Source organism: Petromyzon marinus, chromosome 52 (assembly GCF_048934315.1).
Source record: "Petromyzon marinus isolate PM22_M1 ecotype Great Lakes invasive population chromosome 52, UKy_Petmar_22M1.pri1.0, whole genome shotgun sequence".
NCBI classification, from domain to species: domain Eukaryota; kingdom Metazoa; phylum Chordata; class Hyperoartia; order Petromyzontiformes; family Petromyzontidae; genus Petromyzon; species Petromyzon marinus.
In genome coordinates this window covers 13,110,416-13,133,507 of record NC_133718.1, presented here as the reverse complement: position 1 = coordinate 13,133,507, position 23,092 = coordinate 13,110,416, and the positions used below count along the sequence as shown (strand labels likewise).

At 45.1% G+C, this 23,092-nt stretch overlaps 1 protein-coding gene across 1 annotated transcript in view; it reads left to right on the top strand.

Moving 5' to 3' along the window:
- Window positions 1-23,092, top strand: part of LOC103091702 (atrial natriuretic peptide receptor 1) — a 110,289-nt gene that overhangs the window by 72,378 nt on the left and 14,819 nt on the right. The window lies entirely within an intron of this gene.

The following is a 23,092-nucleotide window of genomic DNA, read 5'->3' as shown; positions in this document are numbered from 1 at the left end:
AGTTACACAGAGTTGCATAGAGAGCCATAGACTTACACAGATATCCATAGAGTTGCATATAGATCCACAGAGTTACATAGAGAGTCATAGATCACAGCCCAAGACAGCTGACTGCGGTGGTTAGTTACAGGACACTGCAGTTACATACAGTGAGGGAAAAAAGTATTTGATCCCCTGCTGATTTTGTACGTTTGCCCACTGACAAAGAAATGATCAGTCTATAATTTAATGTTAGGTTTATTTGAACAGTGAGAGACAGAATAACAACAAAAAAATCCAGAAAAACGCATTTCAAAAATGTTATAAATTGCTTTCAATCAGAAAGATTTCTGGCTCCCAGGTGTCTTTTATACAGGTAATGAGCTGAGATTAGGAGCACACTTTTAAGGGGAGTGCTCCTAATCTCAGCTTGTTACCTGTATAAAAGGCACCTGTCTACAGAAGCAATCAATCAATCAGATTCCAAACTCTCCACCATGGCCAAGACCAAAGAGCTCTCCAAGGATGTCAGGGACAAGATTGTAGACCTACACAAGGCTGGAATGGGCTACAAGACCATTGCCAAGCAGCTTGGTGAGAAGGTGACAACAAACTAGATTTGATGCTTTCGTGACTGCAGGAATTAATCTTTGTTTTTTTCGGTAAAGTCACGTAGAAATAATAAAAATAAAATTACATAATATATGATGTTTCGATTGCAACACAAGCAATCATCAGGTAGAGGAAACACATAACCACATATTTATACAGACCTTAAGTAGGGGGAATTAACACAGATATACCAGGGGATACAGAGAGATGGAACATCACACTAAATCAAACAGGGTTTAGCAAAATTTGGAAACTATATAAAGCAACACAGACGGTCGGTTAAAACACAATTAACGCATGGTTTGGTTGAATACGCTGTTTCAAAGATTATTAAATTGTAAGTTAAGTGTGAAATTTAAGATAGTGATAGAATACTTACCGTAGAGAGACCTATGGGGGAGAGACACGCGCACAGTTAAGGAGTAAATTAACTCTGTCCCGAGGCTTTAAGAAGGCCAGAGATGGAGGAGGGCTAGGGCTCATAGACAATGGGACACAAATTTGCATGATATAAGTTGTCAGGCACACAGTTGTCAGGCACACACAGAGAGGGGGGCGCAGCAGCGCACACTTAGAGGCACCCGGGTACACAACCATAGGTAGAGACAACACAGCAACAGAAATATAATTCAAGACACAATCAGAATCAGAATCAGAAAGGGTTTTATTCGCCATGTAAGTTCACACCGACACGGAATTTACTTTGGCAGGATGGTGCATACATTCAACATATAGGAATCTAAAATCTTAAATAAGTTTTAAACAAGTCTTACTATAATAAGGGTTAAAAGTCTAACACTAAGGGGCTGAAGTATATAAAATTAAATAAATATCGAATATAAAATAGCTTTAAGATATAATTTAAAAATACAAATAGGGAAACATAGTTAATATCAGCAACGTGTCGTTATGTAGATCAAATGTTAAAAACAGTGTTAGCCCTTGGCCTTGTTTAACAGGCCAGCAGCAGATGGGAAGAAACTGTTTTTATGGCGTGAGGTTTTGGTCCTGATGGACCGAAGCCTTCTGCCGGAGGGGAGTAGCTGAAACAGAGAGTGTCCAGGGTGGGAGAAATCGGCCATAATCTTCCTCGCTCGCCTCATAGACCTTTTCGTGTGCAGGTCCTCGAGGGTCGGTAGATTGCAGGCAATTACCTTCTCAGCAGTGTGGATGATACGCTGCAGTCTGCTCTTGTCCTTGGCAGTGGCAGCAGCGTACCAGACGGTTATGGAGGAGGTGAGGATGGATTCAATGATCGCTGTATAGAATTGCACCAACATTGTCTTTGGCAGGTTGAATTTCTTCAGCTGCCGTAGAAAGTACATCCTCTGTTGAGCTTTCTTGGTGAGGGAGCTGATGTTCAATTCCCACTTGAGGTCCCGGGAGAGAATAATGCCCAGGAAGCGGAAGGACTCTACAATTTTGACTGGGGAGTCTAACAGGGTGATGGGGGTGAGTGGTGCTGTATTCTTCCTGAAGTCCACAACCATCTCAACTGTCTTTAGAGCATTTAGCTCTAAGTTGTTCTGGATACACCAGGTCACCAGATTGTCAGCTTCCCACCTATAGTCAGACTCATCCCCACCAGAGATCAGCCCAATGAGGGTGGTGTCATCCGCAAACTTCAATAGTTTGACGGACAGATGATTGGAGGTGCAGCTGTTGGTATACAGGGAGAAGAGCAGAGGGGAAAGGACACAGCCCTGAGGAGTTCCGGTGCTGATGGACCTGGAGCCAGAGACTTGTGTTCCCGGCTTAACGCACTGCTTCCTGTCAGACAGGAAGTCTGTGATCCATTTACAGGTGGTGTATGGCACGTTCAGCTGGAAGAGCTTGTCCTGAAGCAGGGCAGGGATGATGGTGTTGAAGGCAGAGCTGAAGTCCACAAACAGGATCCTGGCGTAGGATGCTGGGGCGTCCAGATGCTGTAGGGTGAAGTGGAGGGCCATGTTAACTGCATCGTCCACAGACCTGTTGGCTCTGTAGGCAAACTGAAGGGGGTCCAGGAGAGGGTCTGTGATGGCTTTGAGGTGTGCCAGGACCAGGCGCTCAAAAGACTTCATTACCACAGATGTAAGGGCGACCGGTCTGTAATCATTTAGTCCTGTTGGCCTTAGCTTTTTGGGCACAGGGATGATGGTGGAGGACTTGAGACAGGCTGGTACATGGCATGTCTCTATGGAGGTGTTAAAGATGTTGGTGAACACCGGAGACAGCTGGTCAGCGCAGTGCCTGAGGGTGGCTGGAGAGACAGAGTCCGGCCCGGCTGCTTTTCGTGGATTCTGCCTCTTGAAAAGTCTATTAACTTCTCCCTCCTGAAAGGAGATAGTCGTCTCTGTAGTATTGGTGGGGGATGGGGCCTCTTGAACACAAAGACATAGATTTCATACCTCCCCGAAGAGGTGGTTCAAACTAGATTTGATGCTTTCGTGACTGCAGGACTTAATCTTTGGTTTTTTTTCGGTAAAGTCACGTAGAAATAAGAAAAATAAAAATAAAATTACATAATATACGACGTTTCGATTGCAACACAAGCAATCATCATCAGGTCGAGGAAACACATAACCACAGATATATATACAGACCTTAAGTAGGGGGAATTAACACAGATATACCAGGGGATACAGAGAGACGGAACATCACACTAAATCAAACAGGGTTTAGCAAAATTTGGAAACTATATAAAGCAACACAGACGGTCGGTTAAAACACAATTAACGCATGGTTTGGTTGAATACGCTGATTTATTTAGCTAAACCCTGTTTAATTTAGTGTGATGTTCCGTCTCTCTGTATCCCCTGGTATATCTGTGTTAATTCCCCCTACTTAAGGTCTGTACATATATCTGTGGTTATGTGTTTCCTCTACCTGATGATGAGTGCTTGTATTGCAATCGAAACGTCGTATATTATGTAATTTTATTTTTATTATTTCTACGTGACATTACCGAAAAAAAACAAAGATTAAGGTGACAACAGTTGGTGTGATTATTTGCAAGTGGAAGAAACACGAAAGAACTGTCAATCTCCCTCGGCCTGGGGCTCCATGCAAGATCTCACCTCGTGGAGTTGCAATGATCATGAGAACGGTGAGGAATCAGCCCATAACTACACGGGAGGATCTTGTCAATGATCTCAAGGCAGCTGGGACCATAGTCAACAAGAAAAGGTAACACACTACGCCGTGAAGGCCTGAAATCCTGCAGTGCCCGCAAGGTCCCCCTGCTCAAGAAAGCACATATACATGCCTGTCTGAAGTTTGCCAATGAACATCTGAATGAGTCAGAGGAAAACTGGGTTGAAAGTGTTGTGGTCAGATGAGACCAAAATGGAGCTCTTTGGCATCAACTCAACTCGCCGTGTTTGGAGGAGGAGGATTGCTGCCTATGACCCCAAGAACACCATCCCCACCGTCAAACATGGAGGTGGAAACATTATGCTTTGGGGGTGTTTTTCTGCTAAGGGGACAGGACAACTTCACCGCATCAAAGGGACGATGGACGGGGCCATTACTGTCAAATCTTGGGTGAGAACCTCCTTCCGTCAGACAGGGCATTGAAAATGGGTCATGGATGGGTATTCCAGCATGACAATGACCCAAAACACACGGCCAAGGCAACAAAGGAGTGGCTCAAGAAGAACACACATTAAGGTCCTGGAGTGGCCTAGCCAGTCTCCAGACCTTAATCCCATAGAAAATCTGTGGAGGGAGCTGAAGGTTCGAGTTGCCAAATGTCAGCCTCGAAACCTTAATGACTTGGAGAAGATCTGCAAAGAGGAGTGGGACAAATCCCTCCTGAGATGTGTGCAAACCTGGTGGCCAACTACAACAAACGTCTGACCTCTGTGATTGCCAACAAGGGTTTTGCCACCAAGTACTAAGTCATGTTTTGCAGAGGGATCAAACATGTATTTCCCTCATTAAAATGCACATCAATTCATAACATTTTTGACATGCGTTTTTCTGGATTTTATTGTTGTTATTCTGTCTCTTACTGTTAAAATAAACATACCATTAAAATTATAGACTGATCATTTCTTTGTCAGTGGGCAAACGTACAAAATCAGCAGGGGATCAAATACTTGTTTCCCTCACTGTAGAGTTGCATGAGATCCAACGGGTACATAGAGACCAATATAGAGCTACATATAAACTAATAGACCACAGCCCAGGACCATCGGCAGTCGGCAGTTACAGCCGCTGATTCAGCTGTGCTTGACAGCGAACAGACCCTCAACGTTGAGTCAAGAAGCTCGAAGCGCTGGTCAAAATGGCTCAAAGTCGGTGTGGAAAATGATCGAGATCCAGGTACTGAGAATGAGAATTCTGATACCCGTGGCCCCCCACCACCACCTCCACAGTGTTGGTGACACGAATCGAACCGACATTCAAGAGAGCCTGGCTTGCTAGTGTCTCGTCTCTGATTATTTGGAAACAAGTTTGTTACGTGCTGTTGAATATGGCTCGGGTGTTGACATTAACATTAAAAAACAACTTTAAGTGTGTAAGGAAAACGTTGCCAATGTTTCGTCGACACGGTCAAAACTGCCATCCAGTTATTTTATTTTATTAGACAACAGCCCGGAACAGAACGCGAGCAAGAATAAGGAAGGGGGGTACAGAAATTCTGTGGGCAGAAGACCGAGCACAGAGCTTACGGGTTGGGGGAAAGGGGGGATAATGGGCTCACTGCCCTACTTATGTCGAGTGCCTCCGTGGCGAGATATTTAACGAAATAAATATTCAACTATCCTGAAATCAATATTTCAACGTAGTTAACTACCTCGCCCCCGAGGCACCCTTGACGCCTGTATATTTGTTAAGGCACTGTATCAATTATTTTAAGATAATATATGAGGAGTTTGCATATTCTTCCCATGGTCGCATGGATTTTTCTCCAGGTCCTCTGGTTTTTCCCTCCAAATTTAGGGTCATGCATTTAGAGTATTTGTCTGCTATAAATTTCCACTTGATAAGCCACTTCATTGAGCTATTATTTGTGGCCAGGTCGCTTCTGAAAAATAGTTATATAGCTCAGTGAGCCTTACCTGGTTAAATAAAAAAAAGTTTAGTTTAGTTTTATGTTGGGACTTCGAGCGGGAATGTGGATTTTTCATATGGGGAAGGGAAGGCCCAATATTGATTCTTATAATGGACGATACCTTTATGGAAAATCCATTATATTTCCAAGTGCCTGATGCATACAGGAGTGTTTTATGGTTGACGTGCGAGAGCATTATCGCTGAGCTGCAGCAGCACTGCCCGCCCTACCCGGTGGCCGTGAGCGAAATATTTGTGGTTAATGGATACGCGATCGTAAATCGCGATGTGCTTTTCCACCGTAAAATAATAAAACATAAATCTTCTATAATTGCTTAACTCGAGACAGGCACGACACCGTTGAAATATTTATTTTCGTAAGTTTGTAATGTTTGACTACCGCTTGTTTGCTTAAATAATAATGCACAAATGGGAGTGGGGAATCTTTTTTTTAATTTGTCAGTAAAACTGTGCCTCCCAGCCAGGTTCAAAGGATGTATTTCAGACTTGTAAGCAATCCCGAACACCGCAGAGGTGTTTCGGCCTATAATATCAGGCCTATGTGTCCAGAAAAATCATATTAATTGGCATCCTAATGCCATGGCATCCTAATGCCATTAATTATATTAATTGGCATCCTAATGCCATTAAACCTGTAGGAAACAACGAGTAAAGTGCAGGAGAACAGCTCATAACACTTGATAATCTCTTAAAGGAGCATACACCATCACGCAAACTCCGGCCATCCTCACAGCAGCTTTTGGCGTACCATCAAACAAATATGGTCACCACATCGCACGATTACAGATGTGCTTCTGCAGCATTCTGGAATGCTCTTCCTGCCGATATTAGGAAGCCACTGGAGCTTTGGACTTTCAAAGCTAAATTGAAAACTAATTGCTTTGGAAATGCTTTTTGTGTTTAGTTTATTGTCCTTCCCCGGCACCTCCAATTAGCACGGTTGGCTACATACGATGCAAAAGAAGTTCAACATACAGGGAGAGAAAAAAAGTATTTGATCCCCTGCTTGATTTAGTACGTTTGCCCACTGACAAATAAATAATCAGTCTATAATTTTAATGGTAGGTTTATTTGAACAGTGAGAGACAGAATAACAACAAAATCCAGAAAAACGCATGTCAAAAATGTTATAAATTGACTTGCATTTTAATGAGGGAAATAAGTATTTGACCCCTCTGCAAAACATGACTTATTACTTGGTGGCAAAACCGTTGTTGACAATCACAGATGTCAGACGTTTCTTGTAGTTGGCCACCAGGTTTGCATACATCTCAGGAGGGAATTTGTCCCACTCCTCTTTGCAGATCTTCTCCAACTCATTAAGGTTGCTGACGTTTGGCAACTCGAACCTTCAGCTCCTTCCACAGATTTTTTATGGGATTAAGGTCTGGAGACTGGCTAGGCCACTCCAGGACCTTAATATGCTTCTTCTTGAGCCACTCCTTTGTTGCCTTGGCCGTGTCTTTTGGGTCATTGTCATGCGGAATACCCATCCACAACCCATTTTCAATGCCCTGGCTGAGGGAAGGAGGTTCTCACCCAATATATGACGGTACGTGGCCCCGTGCATCGTCCCTTTGATGCGGTGAAGTTGTCCTGTCCCCTTAGCAGAAAAACACCCCCAAAGCATAATGTTTCACCTCCATGTTTGACGGTGCGGATGGTGTTCTTGGGGTCATAGACAGCATTCCTCCTCCTCCAAACACGGCGAGTTGAGTTGATGCAAAAAGAGCTCCATTTTGGTCTCATCTGACCACAACACTTTCACCCAGATGTCCTCTGAATCATTCATATGTTCATTGGCAAACTTCAGACGGGCATGTTTATGTGCTTTCTTGAGCAGGGGGACCTTGCGGGCGCTGCAGGATTTCAGTCATTCACGGCGTAGTGTGTTACCTTTTCTTGGTGACTATGGTCCCAGCTGCCTTGAGATCATTGACAAGATCCTCCCATGTAGTTCTGGGCTGATTTCTCACCGTTCTCATGATCATTGCAACTCCACGAGGTGAGATCTTGCATGGAGCCTCAGGCCGAGGGAGATTGACAGTTCTTTTGTGTTTCTTCCATTTGCGAATAATCGCACCAACTGTTGTCATCTTCTCACCAAGCTGCTTGGCAATGGTCTTGTAGCCCATTTCAGCCTTGTGTAGGTCTACAATCTTGTCCCTGACATCCTTGGAGAGCTCTTTGGTCTTGGCCATGGTGGAGAGTTTGGAATCTGATTGATTGATTGATTGCTTCTGTAGACAGGTGCCTTTTATACAGGTAACAAGCTGAGATTAGGAGCACTCCCCTTAAGAGTGTGCTCCTAAGCTCAGCTCGTTACCTGTATAAAAGTCACCTGGGAGCCAGAAATCGTTCTGATTGAGAGGGTGTCAAATACTTATTTCCCTAATTAAAATGCAAATCAATTTATAACATTTTTGACATGCGTTTTTCTGGATTTTGTTGTTGTTATTCTGTCTCTCACTGTTCAAATAAACCTACCATTAAAATTATAGACTGATCATTTCGTTGTCAGTGGGCAAACGTACAAAATCAGCAGGGGATCAAATATTTTTTTCCCTCACTGTACACCTGCACTCCCTCCGACCCCGCCATCTGCTGATTTTTCCCTCAAATTAGGCCTCTGGAACTCTCATTCAGTGTGCAATTAATCTGCCTCCACTTTGAATGCTTTTCTCTCCCTTAAATTCACCGCGTTCGCTATCATAGAAACCTGGATCGCCCCATTAAACACCGCCACCCCCGCCGCCCTTTCATCCTCTGCCTCCTCCTTTTCCCATACCCCTTGTTGGGTGGGCAAAGGTGGAGGCGTATCCTTGCTCAATCCTCCATCCTGAATCCCTGCGCCTACACTCCCTTCTATCCTGTCCTTCCCTCCTTTTATCATGTCCCCCCGGTCCCTCTATCCTCGACCACCTGGACTGTCTTCTTTCCACTGTCCTCCCTCTCCCGCACCCTTTTATTCTTCTGGGTGATTTAAATCTGGATCTTAGTCTTCTCTCCATTGCCCCGACCCCCCTTCCCCTCACTAACTCCTTCGACCTCTATCTCCTTCCCTCGCCACCCTACTCACTCCTCTGGCAGCACCCTCGATCTCATCTTTATTTAAGATGGTAAGGCTCCCCCATTGTAACTGACCCCCACCCTTCATCGGACTACTTCCTCCTCTCTCTCACCATCACCTTACCCAGTCCACCCCTTCTCAGCCCCATCCTACTCCACTACTTTTTTTCCCACAATCTCCGCTCACTAGAGACTCCGCATCCCTAATCTCTCGGATCTCCTATCTCCCTTCCTTTCCCGCTTTTTCCTCCCTCCACCCAGATGCTGCCTCTGCCATCTTACACTCCACCATCAACACATTACTCAACCTCCTTGCTCCCCTGTGCCTCCGTTCCCACCATCCGAAGCCCCCCCAGCCCTGGCTAACCCTCGCCATCCAATCGAGCCATCGCTCTCTGTGCAAATCTGAGTGTACGTGAACAGCTCATCCGTTCCCATCTTCTCTCTCCACTTACCTCTCCCTATTCCAGCCATTTTGTACCATCGCTGGAAGTAGCCAAACAGTTACATCCGCACTCTAATTTCCTCTCTTTCCTCTCATGTCCGCCTACTCTTCTCTACCCTTAATAACCTTTCCACTCACCTCCCCAACTCCTCCCCGGCCTTCCCACTGGAATCTCTGCTACTGACTTTGCCCTTTTCTTCTCTTCCAAAACGAATGCCATTCGCTCCTCTTTCTAAGCTTCCTCATATCCCATCCAGACCCTTCCATCCTTAGCTGCGCACCAACACCTGACTCCACCTGCCTTCACCAATTTCCCCCCCGTGACTCTAGAGGACCTCTCCGTTACCATCTCCAAAGTCCATCTCACTACCTCACCCCTTGACCCTATCCCTACTTCCCTTCTTCCCTCTATCCTTCCCTACTTACTCTCCCTTTTAAATTATTCTCTATCCTCCGGTGCTTTTCCCTGCTAATTTAAAGTCAGTCATCATTACACCTCTCATTAAGAAACCCTCCCTCAATGCCAACTTCATCTTAAAGTACCATCCCATTTCCCTGCTTCCCTTCCTCTCCAAAGTTCTCAAACGTCTTGTCCACTTCCACCTCAACAACTTCATCTTTACCCACTCTACCCACTCCATCAGTCTGGTTTTCGCACGCTCCACTCCACAGAAATTGCACTCATTACCATCCAGAACCACCTGACCAGCTCGGCCCACGCACATCTCTCCTCAGTCCTCCTTCTCAGCTTTTGACACTGTCAATCATCCAACTCTACTCTCTCTAATCTGGGCATTCCGGCACTGCTTTATCCTGGCTTTTCACGCTCATCCTCGGTCTCCTTCATTGACGTCTGCACCGCTGCTTCACCCATCACAGCAGGTGTCCCCCAAGGCTCTAACATGGGCTCCCTTCTATTCTCTCTCTACATCTCCCCTCTCAAAACACTTATCTCCTCCTTTAACTTCTCCCACCACTTCTTCACCAACGACATCCAAACGTTCTTCTCTTTCTCCACTTTAACTCCGGACCTCTCTTCTCGCTTTTCAGCCTGCCAACTGCCCTTCAGTATTGGATGTCGCTTCACTTCCTTGCCATCAGCCCCTCTAAAACTCAGGTTATATTTTTCCCCGCTGCTCTTTTTCCTCCACCCACCCACACCATCACCTTCACACCCTTCTCACTCACCCCTTTCCTCTCTGCCCACAACCTTGATATCCTCTTTGACTCCTCCCTTTCCCTCACCTCTCACATCTCCGCCATCACCCGCACCTGTCGTTTCCACCTTGTCAGCATTCACAAAATATGCCGTCTCATCACTCAATCCACTGTCAAACTACTAATACACTCACTCATCTTCCCTCGGTTAGACTACTGTAACTCTCTCCTAATCAGTCTCCCAGCATATATGTAGTGGGTTCAATTGAGGTGTACACTTGATCTTGGAGGCAACACGTTTATTAACTAACTAGCGGTAAGTACCCGGCATTGCCCGGGTCAAAAAAATATTTTATAACTACTCTTAAAAACCTTACATATACATACACAGATACTAAGGTATTGTGAAAGCCCGGTAGGCCGTTTGTCCATTTCTCCACCAACAAAATTATAAGAGGCTTGCACAAGTCCAAAAAGTTATAGAAAGTGGGGGGTAAATAGTTGATGTAAAAGGTTTCCGAAAATTGTCGACCCCCCCCTCAAAGATATCTTTATCCCCGCGTAGGTATATATACCTACACACCCTCCATACAACAGAGTAAGTCGTATCTCTTGCCTCTGTAGTTGTATCTACTGACTGTACAGTAGTATCTACTGAGCCAGTAGTAGCTACTGACTGTTTAGTAGTATTTACTGACTGTAGTAACGACTGACCGTAGTATCTACTGACCCTACAGTAGTATGTACCGACTCTATTGTAGTAACAACTAACTCTATAGTAATATATGCTGACTCTATGCTAGTATCCACTGACTATAGTAGTAACTACTAACTCTATAGCAGTATCTACTCACTATATAGTAGTATCTACTGATTCTAGATTTGAAGCTTTCGTGACTGCAAGGATCCATACTCTTTGATTCTATTCGGTAAAGTCACGTAGGTAAAATAAAAAATCACGATGTTTCGGCCACAACACAAGCGGCCTTCATCAGGTGAAGGGGACCAGGCTGTCTCGACTGTCTCGAGACAGCCTGGTCCCCTTCACCTGGTCCCCTTCACCTGATGAAGACAGTCGAGACAGCCTGGTCCCCTTCACCTGATGAAGGCCGCTTGTGTTGTGGCCGAAACGTCGTGATTTTTGTTGTTTTATTTTTCTACCTACGTGACTATACCGAATATAACCAAAGAGTATAGTATCTACTGACTCTATAGCAGTAGATACTCACCGTAGTAGTATGTACTGACTGTATAGTAGTATCTACTGACTCTATAGCAGTATTTACTAACCATAGTGGTATATACTGACTGTGTTAGTATCTAATAACTCTATATAGCATGATCTACCAACTGGATAGCAGTATCTACTATGACTACAGCAGTGCATACTGACTGTGGTGGGACCTGCTATGATTACAGCAGTACATATTGTGCTGGTACCTGCTATGATTACAGGAGTGCATACTGACTGTGGTGGGACCTGCTATGATTGCAGCAGTGCATGCTGGCTGTGGTGGTACCTGCTATGATAACAGCAGTGCATGCTGACTGCGGTGGGACCTGCTATGATTACAGCAATGCATACTGTGGTGGTTCCTGCTTTCACTACAGCAGTGCATACTGACTGTGGTTACCTGCTATGACTACAGCAGTGCATACCTACTTTTGGTGGGACCTGCTTTCCCTAGACCAGTGCATACTGATTGTGGTGGTACCTGCTATCACTACAGCAGTGCATACTGACTGTGGTGGTACCTGCTATGATTACAGCAGTGCATACCGACTGTGGTGGTACCTATGATTACAGCAGTGCATACTGACTGTGGTGGTACTTGCTATGATTACAGCAATGCATACCGACTGTGGTGGTACCTATGATTACAGCAGTGCATAGTGACTGTGGTGGAACCTGCTATGATAACAGCAGTGCATGCTGACTGCGGTGGGACCTGCTATTACAGCAGTGCATACTGTGGTGGTTCCTGCTTTCACTACAGCAGTGCATACTGACTGTGGTGGTACCTGCTATTACAGCAGTGCATACTGCCGTGGTGGTACCTGCTATGATTACAGCAGTGCATATTGTGGTGGTAACTGCTATGATTACAGCAGTGCATACTGACTGTGGTGGTACCTGCTATGATTACAGCAGAACATACTGCTGTGGTAGTACCTGCTATTACAGCAGTGCATACTGCTGTGGTGGTACCTGCTATGATTACAGCAGTGCATATTGTGGAGGTACTTGCTATGACTACAGCAGCGCATGCCTACTTTTGGTGGGACCTGCTTTCCCTCGACCAGTGCATACTGACTGTGGTGGTACCTGCTATGATAACAGCAGTGCATACTGTGGTGGTACCTGCTATGATTACAGCAGCGCATACTGTGGTTGTACCTGTTATCACTATAGCAGTGCATACCGACTGGTGGTTCCTGCTATCACCACAGCAGTGCATACCGACTGTGGTGGTACTTGCTTTAACTACAGCAGCGCATACCCACTGTGGTGGTACCTGCTTTCACGACAGCAGTGCATACCGACTATGTTGCTACCTGCTATGACTACAGCAGTGCATACTGTGGTGGTACCTGCTATGATGACAGCAGTGCATCATGACTGTGGTGGTACCTACTATGATTACAGCAGTACATACTTTGGTGATACCTGCTTTAACAACAGCAATCCATACTGAGTGTGGTGGTACCTGCTATGATTGCAGCAGTACATACTTTGGTGATACCTGCTTTAACAGCAGCAATACATGCTGACTATGGTGGTATCCTGCTTTCACTACAGTATTGCATGCTGACTGTGGTGGTATCCTGCTATGACTACAGCATTGCATCCTGTCTGTAGTGGTATCCTGCTATGACTACAGCAGTGCATACTGACTGTGGTGGTATCCTGCTATGACTACAGCAGTGCCTACTGACTGTGGTGGTATCCTGCTATGCCTACAGCATTGCATACTGACCGTGGTGGTATCCTGCTATGATTACAGCAGCAGTCTACTGACTGTGGTGGTATCCTGCTGTGCCTACAGCAGTGCATGCTGACCGTGGTGGTATCCTGCTATGACTACAGCAGTGCATGCTGACCGTGATGGTATCCTGCTATCACTACAGCAGTGCATGCTGACCATGATGGTATCTTGCTATCACTACAGCAGTACATGCTGACCGTGATGGTATCCTGCTATCACTACAGCAGTGCATGCTGACCATGATGGTATCTTGCTATCACTACAGCAGTGCATGCTGACCGTGATGGTATCCTGCTATCACTACAGCATTGCATGCTGACAATGGTGGTATCTTGCTATGTCTACAGCATTGCATGCTGACCGTGATGGTATCCAGCTCTCACTACAGCATTGCATGCTGACTGTGGTGGTACCTATGATTACAGCAGTGGAAAATGCTGTGGTGGTACGTGCTATGATTACAGCAGTGCATACTGTGGTGGTACCTGCTATCATTACAGCAGTGCATACTGCTGTGGTGGTACCTGCTATTACAGCAGTGCATACTGCTGTGGTGGTACCTGCTATGATTACAGCAGTGGATACTGACTGCGGTGGTACCTGCTATGATTACAACAGTGCATACTGACTGTGGTGGCACCTGCTTTCACTACAGCAGTGCATACTGACCATGGTGGTACCTGCTATAATGACAGCAGTGCATAATGACTGTGGTACCTACTTGATTACAGCATTGCATGCTGACTATGGTGGTATCCTGCTATGACTACAGCAGTGCACACCGACTATGGTGGTTTCTGCTATTACAGCTTTCACTACAGTAGTACATCCTGACCCATTCCCTCATCATACACTAATTCACACATACACTCACTCACACTACCACTGACTCACTCACACATCATACACTGGGAGTGTCGTGGTGCCTGCTATGACTGCAAGTTTGGTCGTACATGTTATTTATATCGTTTATTGTTAAATGAGAATCACAGTTTCTATGATTACTGTTGTTACATTGTTTTTGAAGCTTTTTTTTGGTGATTTAGAAAACATATGGTTAATCTATCTTATGGTTGGTATTGTTTGACTTGCATCACACTGGGATTTGAGCACACAGCGTTGTAATACGTTTTTTTAAAGATTAGCTGGTTTATCTTGGATATTTCTGTTGCGCGTCGTCGCTTCAAGACGATTCTAAAGTAATCTACAACCTTTGATTCCTTTGCACGATTTAAAGAATCGATTCTTGGCGCGCTCGGGTTTTATTATAGTTTAAAACAGTGGTTCTTAACCTTGTTGGAGGTACCGAACCCCACCAGTTTCATATGCGCATTCACCGAACCCCTCTTTAGTGAAAAATAAAATGTGATTTTTTTCAAATTCAAGACGTAGATATGTTTTTTACTGGTACACAAAATGAGCCGTGCATGAACATTACCTTGTTCAAAGAATAAAACCAACACAATGCATAAACTCACAATAAATTACATACCTGGAAATCAATGTGACTTCTGCTGTTGCCTTTGAGAGATCAGTTCAGATATGCGTGGCTTCACCTTGGCAAGTGCCACTCTCATGTCATTTTCACAGCAAAGTCTGTTCCTTTTCTTCGTTTTTATGTCCAGCATCCTCGAAAAGGATTGCTCACAAAGATATGTTGTAACAAATGGTATAAAAAAATCCAGGGCTTTCTTAGCAATAACTGGATACTTGTTCATTTGTCGACACCAAAACGTTGAGAGCGTTGTTGTTCTGAAGAGTTGCTGTTGAACCTGGCTCTGCTGAATTTCAATGATTTCGTCGAGGAATTCATCATTGACATCTGCTGTTTCAACAGCAAACGTGAACGGCTGTCTCACCCATGCTGGATATGACTCTCTTGTAGGGAAATATCCGTCGAGAGACTTTGCAAGCTCATCTAAGTGCGTGGCAATTGTTTGCTTCAGTTCCGTGGATACAGAAATATCTCCGATTCCAGACACATCTTCGATCTTACTTGCACAGTCGTCCAGAAGCGGGAAGTTTGCGAAGTTATTGTTCTCTGTTCGTCGTTTCCATAACGGTAGCTTTTTTTGAAAAGCCTTCAGGTGTTCTTCCGCTTCCATGATATTGACTCCACCACCCTGCATCTGCTGATTGAGATGATTGAGAGCTGCGAATATATCAGCCATGTACGCTAAAATGAGAATGAACTCAGGATTTTTGAAGCAATCTGCATGGCAGTGTTGGTGCTCTTGCAAAAACAGGGCTAATTCCACACGCATGGCAAAAACACGATTCAGCACCTGTCCCCGGGATAACCACCGAATATTAGAATGGAGCAGAAGTACCTCAAATTCAGAGCCCATTTCTTTACACAGCTCACTGAAGATGTGGTGCCTCAGAGCACTTTTTCGCACATAGTTCACACATTCCACCACAGTTTTTAATACTTCTGCCATTTTTGGAGGTAAGGTTTTTGTTGCCAACGCATGCCTGTGCAGAATACAATGCGTCACAATGATGTGTGGTGCATCGGCCTTTACTAGCGCACCAAAACCAGACTTTCTTCCCAGCATGACTGGAGCTCCGTCCGTACAAACTGCAGAAACCATATCCCATGAAAGATTGTTGTCTCTGAAGAAGTCATCCACAAGCTTCTTCACATTGGCTGCCTTCGTTGTTGTTGTAAGAGGCTTACAAAATAAAAACTCTTCTTTTATCATGTCGTCTTTCACATAGCGTACAAAAACAGCAAGCTGGCTTAGATCAGAAACGTCTGTGGTTTCGTCGAGTTGAAGGCTGAATTTTGCCGGGCTTGAAATCAGATCCGCGACTACTTGAGCCAAGATGTCTTTACTCATGTCTTCTATTCTGTCACTGACGGTGTCATTTGAAAGGGGAATTTGGGATAATTTACCTTCGGCCGCTGTTCTGAGTATCAGATTCGCCATCTTTAATGCAGCTGGTTTCACAAGTGTTTCACCAATGGTGTGTGGCTTGCCCTGCTTTGCGATCAGGTAAGCAACTTCGTACGATGCTGTCAGGATCGGTTTGTTAACAGGTACAAATCCAAGAGCAGGCAGAGTGGCCCTTTCATCGAATCTGGCTCTCTTCACCCTGAATTCAGCAAGTGTTGTGTTCTTGTATTCCCCGTCTCCATGCAGCTTCAAGAAGTGTTCCTTTAGTTTTGCCGGTGCAAGACTAGAGTTGCTCAACTTGGCGTTGCAAATCATGCAGATAGGACGCTCACTCCCATCACGTTCCGTGATACATGGGAATCCATGTTGTACATATTCGTCTGACCACTTTCTTCTTTTGCCCGACATAGTTAGTATGGATAAAATATTAAAGAAATCACACGACGTACGACAACAACAGTCACACGTTGACTACTGAGTACGCACTAAATTCCCCGCAGCGCTGATTGGCCAAGCAGTGTAGCATGATCATCTGCAGCCAGTGATGGCCAAGCGGGCCGTGTGTGTCATCACAAATTTACACAATAATTCAAGTGTGTCCGGACCTCCGTGGCGGGGGCTCTGCCGAACCCCTGAGATCGACTCACCGAACCCCTGGGGTTCGATCGAACCCAGGTTAAGAACCACTGGTTTAAAAGAATGAGTTATTTTTTAATTTGTATGTTATGTTTTTAAGTTTTCAGACGTTTTAAAATATATACTTTCCCGCTAGTAGCATTATATATCGACTCTATAGCACAAAGTACTCACCTGACAGAGTGCCTTGATGAGGCCTAGTCCCGTGCAGAGCCTCCGGCCTCGCCTACATTGCCCGGCCGGCCGAGGGTGGGGGCTGGGCCGCTACCCCCCCCCCCCCGCGCTACAATAATCCTATTTAATCGCTATCATTTTAGTATCTACTGACACTATAATAGTAAGTGCACACATTGGGGTGGAGCGGGAGAGAAGAGGACGTGACACTTTGATGAATTTACCTCAGCGTTGCGTGTACATTTTTTGCATTTTGAATGAGAAATGGCGTCCACACACAGCGTTTACAGAAAGCAAACGCACACTGATGCCTATATGAATGCAGAATCACATCATCATCCAGCTCAGAAATCCTTTCTTATCAAGACGCTCATACATCGGGCTAAAACAGTGTCAGATGGTGAGAGTCTAGTGAGAGAGATTAAACACGTTAAAGACGCACTACGACAGAATGGCTACAATAATGCTCAAATTAACAGAGCACTGAATGCGAAATCACGATCGCAATGCAATACTGCTGAAAGCGACCAGATTGTTAAAACAATAAAAATTCCATATATCTCAGGAGTAACTGACAAATTAGCCCGTGTTTTGCAAAAGCAAAACATTACAGTAAGATTTGGTGCAGTACACAAAATTCAAAAACTAGTATCTTGCACTAAAGATGCATTACCTAAACTATCAACAGAAAGTGTATATCGGATTAATTGTTCATGTGGCAGCTGCTACATTGGGCAGACGGGACGTAACATCAGCGTAAGACTAAAAGAACATCAGAGAAATATTAAATTATCTCAAACACAACTGTCGGCAGTGGCAGAACATGCTTGTCAACAAGGACACTCAATTGATTTTGACAATGTTGCAGTGGTGTGTAAAACTAATTATTACTGGCAAAGACTAATGAGAGAATCCATTGAAATTGAGAGGAACAAGAATAACTTTAATCGCTCTGACAGCTACCGGCTTAGTGCGGCCTGGAAGCGTATTATTAAATAATACACATTACATTTTGATTTAAAGAATTACTAATCTACAACTCATTACTAATCATAACCAATGACTGATTACTAATCGATTATATAATTACAATACCCCCCCTCCGCCTCTAATCACTACACCTGATATGAGTTAAGTGATGACGTCACCCTGCTGCTCTATATAAAACCGGGAGCAAGCGAGGGCTTTACCATTCTGGAGAATTGCCCGATGATGCTGGATGTATTTACCAGCGAAACGTCGTACTCAAACTGTAAATGTGGATTCACTCTTCAACACACCGGTGGGCTAAAGTATCATGTTTGCAAAAACCACAACACAAGCAGTCAGAATGCGCCTTTTGGCATCTTCTGGTCCAACACCAATGGAGACTAGGCTCTAAGAAAAGCTGTCTCGGGTGTGGACCAATCAAATTCAAGGATAGTGCATATTATTAGGGTTGTCTTTTTTGTTTGCATTCTGACTGCTTGTGTTGTGTTTTTTGCAAACATGATGCCTTGAATAAAGGTGTCAGTTTTTGTGCCAGTTAAAAGGGTAAAACCTATTCCTATATCTTGTTTCTGGCAAAGGAGGTCTCATAATGTAAATGCTCACCCCGAGCCCTCAATACTCTGATGGTGCGCTGTTTTTGAGTTGTACGCCTTTTGGCATCTTCTGGTCCAACACCAATGGAGACTAGGCTCTAAGAAAAGCTGTCTCGGGTGTGTACCAATCAAATTCAAGGATAGTGCATATTATCAGAGTTGTCTTTTTTGTTTGCATTCTGACTGCTTGTGTTGTGTTTTTTGCAAACATGATGCCTTGAATAAAGGTGTCAGTTTTTGTGCCAGTTAAAAGGGTAAAACCTATTCCTATATCTTGTTTCTGGCAAAGGAGGTCTCATAATGTAAATGCTCACCCCGAGCCCTCAATACTCTGATGGTGCGCTGTTTTTGAGTTGTACGCCTTTTGGCGTCTTCTGGTCCAACACCAATGGAGACTAGGCTCTAAGAAAAGCTGTCTCGGGTGTGGACCAATCAAATTCAAGGACAGTGCATATTATCAGAGTTGTCTTTTTTGTTTGCATTCTGACTGCTTGTGTTGTGGTTTTTGCAAACATGATGCTTTGAATAAAGGTGTCAGTTTTTGTGCCAGTTAAAAGGGTAAAACCTATTCCTATATCTTGTTTCTGGCAAAGGAGGTCTCATAATATTTGTCTTTTGTCAACGTGACACTTTTTTTTGCTGATTGGCCGTGGTGGAGGGTTACGACACATCTATAAATAAACGCGATCTAACCCAAAAACCTTTATTATGCTAATCTCCAAGTTACATGCTAATTTCTGACTTTAACACCCTGCTGATCCAACACTTTACCACAGCTATTTCAATGCTAAATTCTCCTGTTTAATATGTAAACTCCTTTGTCAAGGCGCTTTACTTCTCCCACCTAGCTTAAAAGATGCTGTGAATCTTAGCAGCGTTCATTGAAGCGCTGTCGTCCCGACAGTTCTGTTCCTTCACCTGAAGAAGGCTACTTGTGTTGTGGCCGAAACGTCGTGAGAATTTTATTGTCTTATTTTGTTTTATTGTTTTATTCTCATTCTACGTGACTTTACCGAAAGAACCAAGAAGATCTTTCCAATGATTGCTCAATTTATATCCGTCCTCTCGGTTGAAGTTATGTCTATGTTTATATATCTGGATGGCTTCATGAACAAATCTTTGAAGGTAGCCAGACGGCTTGCAGAGCACCTTGGTCTCGGAGAAAACAATATCATGGGAGCCCACAGCGTTATAGCAATGATCAGCAACGGCTGTTTCAGATCTGACTTATGCTCGCGGATCCGGTCAGAGACATGACGTTTAGTTTCCCCAATGTAACAATCACTACAGATGCAACTTAGTTTGTAGACTCCAGGGTATTGCAAGTAAGAGCTGTCGACAATTTGCTTGTCAACATTAGCATTATCTACTTCTGTGGATCTAAAAACAGATGGTCTATTGGAAAAATTTATGGGGTTTTCCTTAATCTTTTAGTACGGATTGGGTCTCATATACGGTATGCGTTAGTGTATGAAAAAATATAGCTTTTGGCATCTTTTTTTAAGGTTTCATAAAACCTCGGTGTAGTTTTAAAATGTATTTGTCAATGGCTAACTAAGCTCTCAACAAATGACGAACCCTTGGTCTCACTAGCTGGCTTTTTAGTGCAGCTAATTTAGTTGTAAGGTCAGCTAGCTGGTAAAAATAGCAGCTAGCTAACAAATTTCTGCTAACAAGCTGAATCATATGGGCAGCTAGCCAGGGAAAATGGGCAGATAGCTAAAATAAAGGGATAGCGAGTTACGGTAAGACAAATAACGAACGGCTTGCCATAATATTACGCCCTTCAAACTGTCCTGTTATGCAGAATGAACCGACTTGTTGGTGAATATTGTATCATGTCACAGCATATTGTAGCGTGCCAACCAGTGGCTCAGTTGTACAGAAGCACTGCACTCTCCGAGAAGCTCTCGTTTTAAGCATACACTGTATGTACCAAGGGGCCCAGGTGTTACGCTCGATGTATGCACCAAGGGGCCTGGGGGCCCTAGTGGTCAACTCACACTATAAGCACCCAGGGGCCCGGGGGCCCTAGTGATTAGCTCACACTTTAAACACCGAGGGGCCTCACATTGTAAGCGTGGCGGGGTAGTGGTCAGCTCACGCTTTAAGCACCGAGGGGCCTCACATTGTAGCGCTGCGGGGTAGTGGTCAGCTCACGCTTTAAGCACCGAGGGGCCTCACATTGTAAGCGCGGCGGGGTAGTGGTCAGCTCATGCTTTAAGCACGGAGGGGCCCAGGGACCCTCACACTCTAGGTGCTAAGGGACCCAGGGGCCCTAGTGGTCAGCTTACGTTTTAAACACCAAGGGGTCTGGCAGTCCTCACAGTGTAAGTGCAGAGGGGTCTGGGGGTCGCTAGTGGTGAGCTCACATTTTAAACACCAAGGGGCCCAGGGGCCCTCACATTGTAAACACTGAGGGGTCTGGGGGGCCCTAGTGGTTAGCTCACGTTTTAAACACCCAGGGGCCTCGTGGTCAGCTTGCGCTGTGCACACTGAGGGCACTGGCGTTCAACTTCCTTCGGAAGTCTTGGGCCACGCACCGCGCATGGCTTGAGGCTTGGAGGCCCCCTGGAAGTCCGAGGGCCCGGGGCACTGGCCCCACTGGCTCGGTCCATAATTCAGCCTTGCCTCGGAAAATGAAGTTGGTGTAGGCCATTCCCTGACACAAAGTGTTTTCTCTGGGTGTGTGGCAACTCCTATGGCCCTAACGACATGTCCCAAATAACAAAAGGACGACTGCACTAAATGACATCTGGATGGTTTGAGTTTAAGCTGGGCAGCACGCACTAGGTCACTTGTCTCAGTCTATCTAAGTGCTCCTCGAAGGAGGAGCCAAAAACAATGACATCATCCAAATATATAAGAAATTTTTCCCATTGTAGTCCTGCAAGCACCAATTCCATGAGTCTTTGAAACATCACCGGTGCTGTAAGTAACTCCATGGGTAATCTGTTAAATTGGTAAAATCCCTGGGGTGTTCTGAACGCTGTCTTTAATTTATCTATCATCCAAGGGCATTTGCCAAAACCCTGATGACAAATCCTATGTTGAGAAGAATCTTGCCCATGCTAATGCATCCATAGAGTCATCAATGCGCGGCAAGTGATATGCATCGGCCAGCGTCATCTTATTCAGGCGGTGGAAGTCAACGCAAAAATGTAATGAGCCGTCTGGTTTCTTAACCAACACAATAGGTGCTCCCCAGGGGCCGATCGAATGGAGATATGTCTGCCTGCAACATCTCTTCCACTGCCTGCTTAACATGTGCTCTTTCCGCTGGCCCTATTCTATAAGAATTCAAGCGAATTGGCCATGCGTCACCCATATCAATGTAATATTCCTTTAGGTTTGTATGGCCTAAGGACATTGTCCTTTACTGATTACGTCCTGGAAGTTAGTTTTTCTTTCTACATCTTGGATAATTCCAGGTTCTGCATGGAGATGGCTTCCACCCATGAGTCATTTAGTAGTCCGCCCGTGTCTGTCACACCAGAAACCAGTTTGGCGCCCTTTTGTTGTACCAACGTTTGCATTTGTGTGACATGCGCCAACACCATCCCTTTGTGAAGGACAACTGGTGCGTCGGCCGTGTTTCGGACCTGTATAATGCCAATGAATGGCAACTTGCCACCCCGACCACCAGGGTAACCAAAATAGGGGAACCTGGCCATGTTATAACAATGGGATTTCAATGTCGAAGAGGGACCAGCATCTGTGCTGCCGGCAGAATAGTGACAGACTCTCTGACCAGAGCCTGCACAGAGAGCACCCCAGGTTGGTTGAAGGTTGTTTTTGCTCTCTCCCTGGGTATCCACCCCCACGACCTCGGTCCTTCTTGCCTCTGAAATTGTTAAGACGATGGTCAAGGCGTCACCATCGAGGACTGTGGGTAGGGCTTTCAGCGCCTCCTCCTCTGACCAGTCCAGGTTCTTGTAGGACACTTAAAATCGCCATACAAAAGCGCCCCATTCACCTCTCACCACCATCAACTCCTTCACAGGACCCAGCTTATGGTTCCAGGCCCTCCTTCCACAGTCTCCACGTTCTTCACTTGGAGATGGCTGTCTCCTACTTGCCTCTCTTCGTTCTTGTCTGCCTGTCCTCTGTGACTGTCGTGGTGACTTTCTCTCTTCTTCCACAGGTATATTCACCTGTTGTGACTCACTCTCCCTGAGGAAGAGAGAGCAATTTCCCAGTTCTCCCTCCTATCGAGGATTCTCCCTGGGTAGCGCGGTAGCCTCTGTGGCTGGGCCTGTGATGGTGGACACCATCACTGTTGCAAGGACTGCCCGATGATGTGGTTTTTCTGACAATGCTGGAGGTGGTTCTTGTTGTGGCATCTCCTGTCTGTCCGAAATTTGCTGTAGTAGCAGGAAGACGGCATCTGAGGCGATCCATTCGCTCTTCCATCCCTCTCCATCCCCTGGTCATCTGTGGCCCTTTGTATCCAGCATCTCTCTCTTCAGCTTGCTGCCTCAGCTCTGC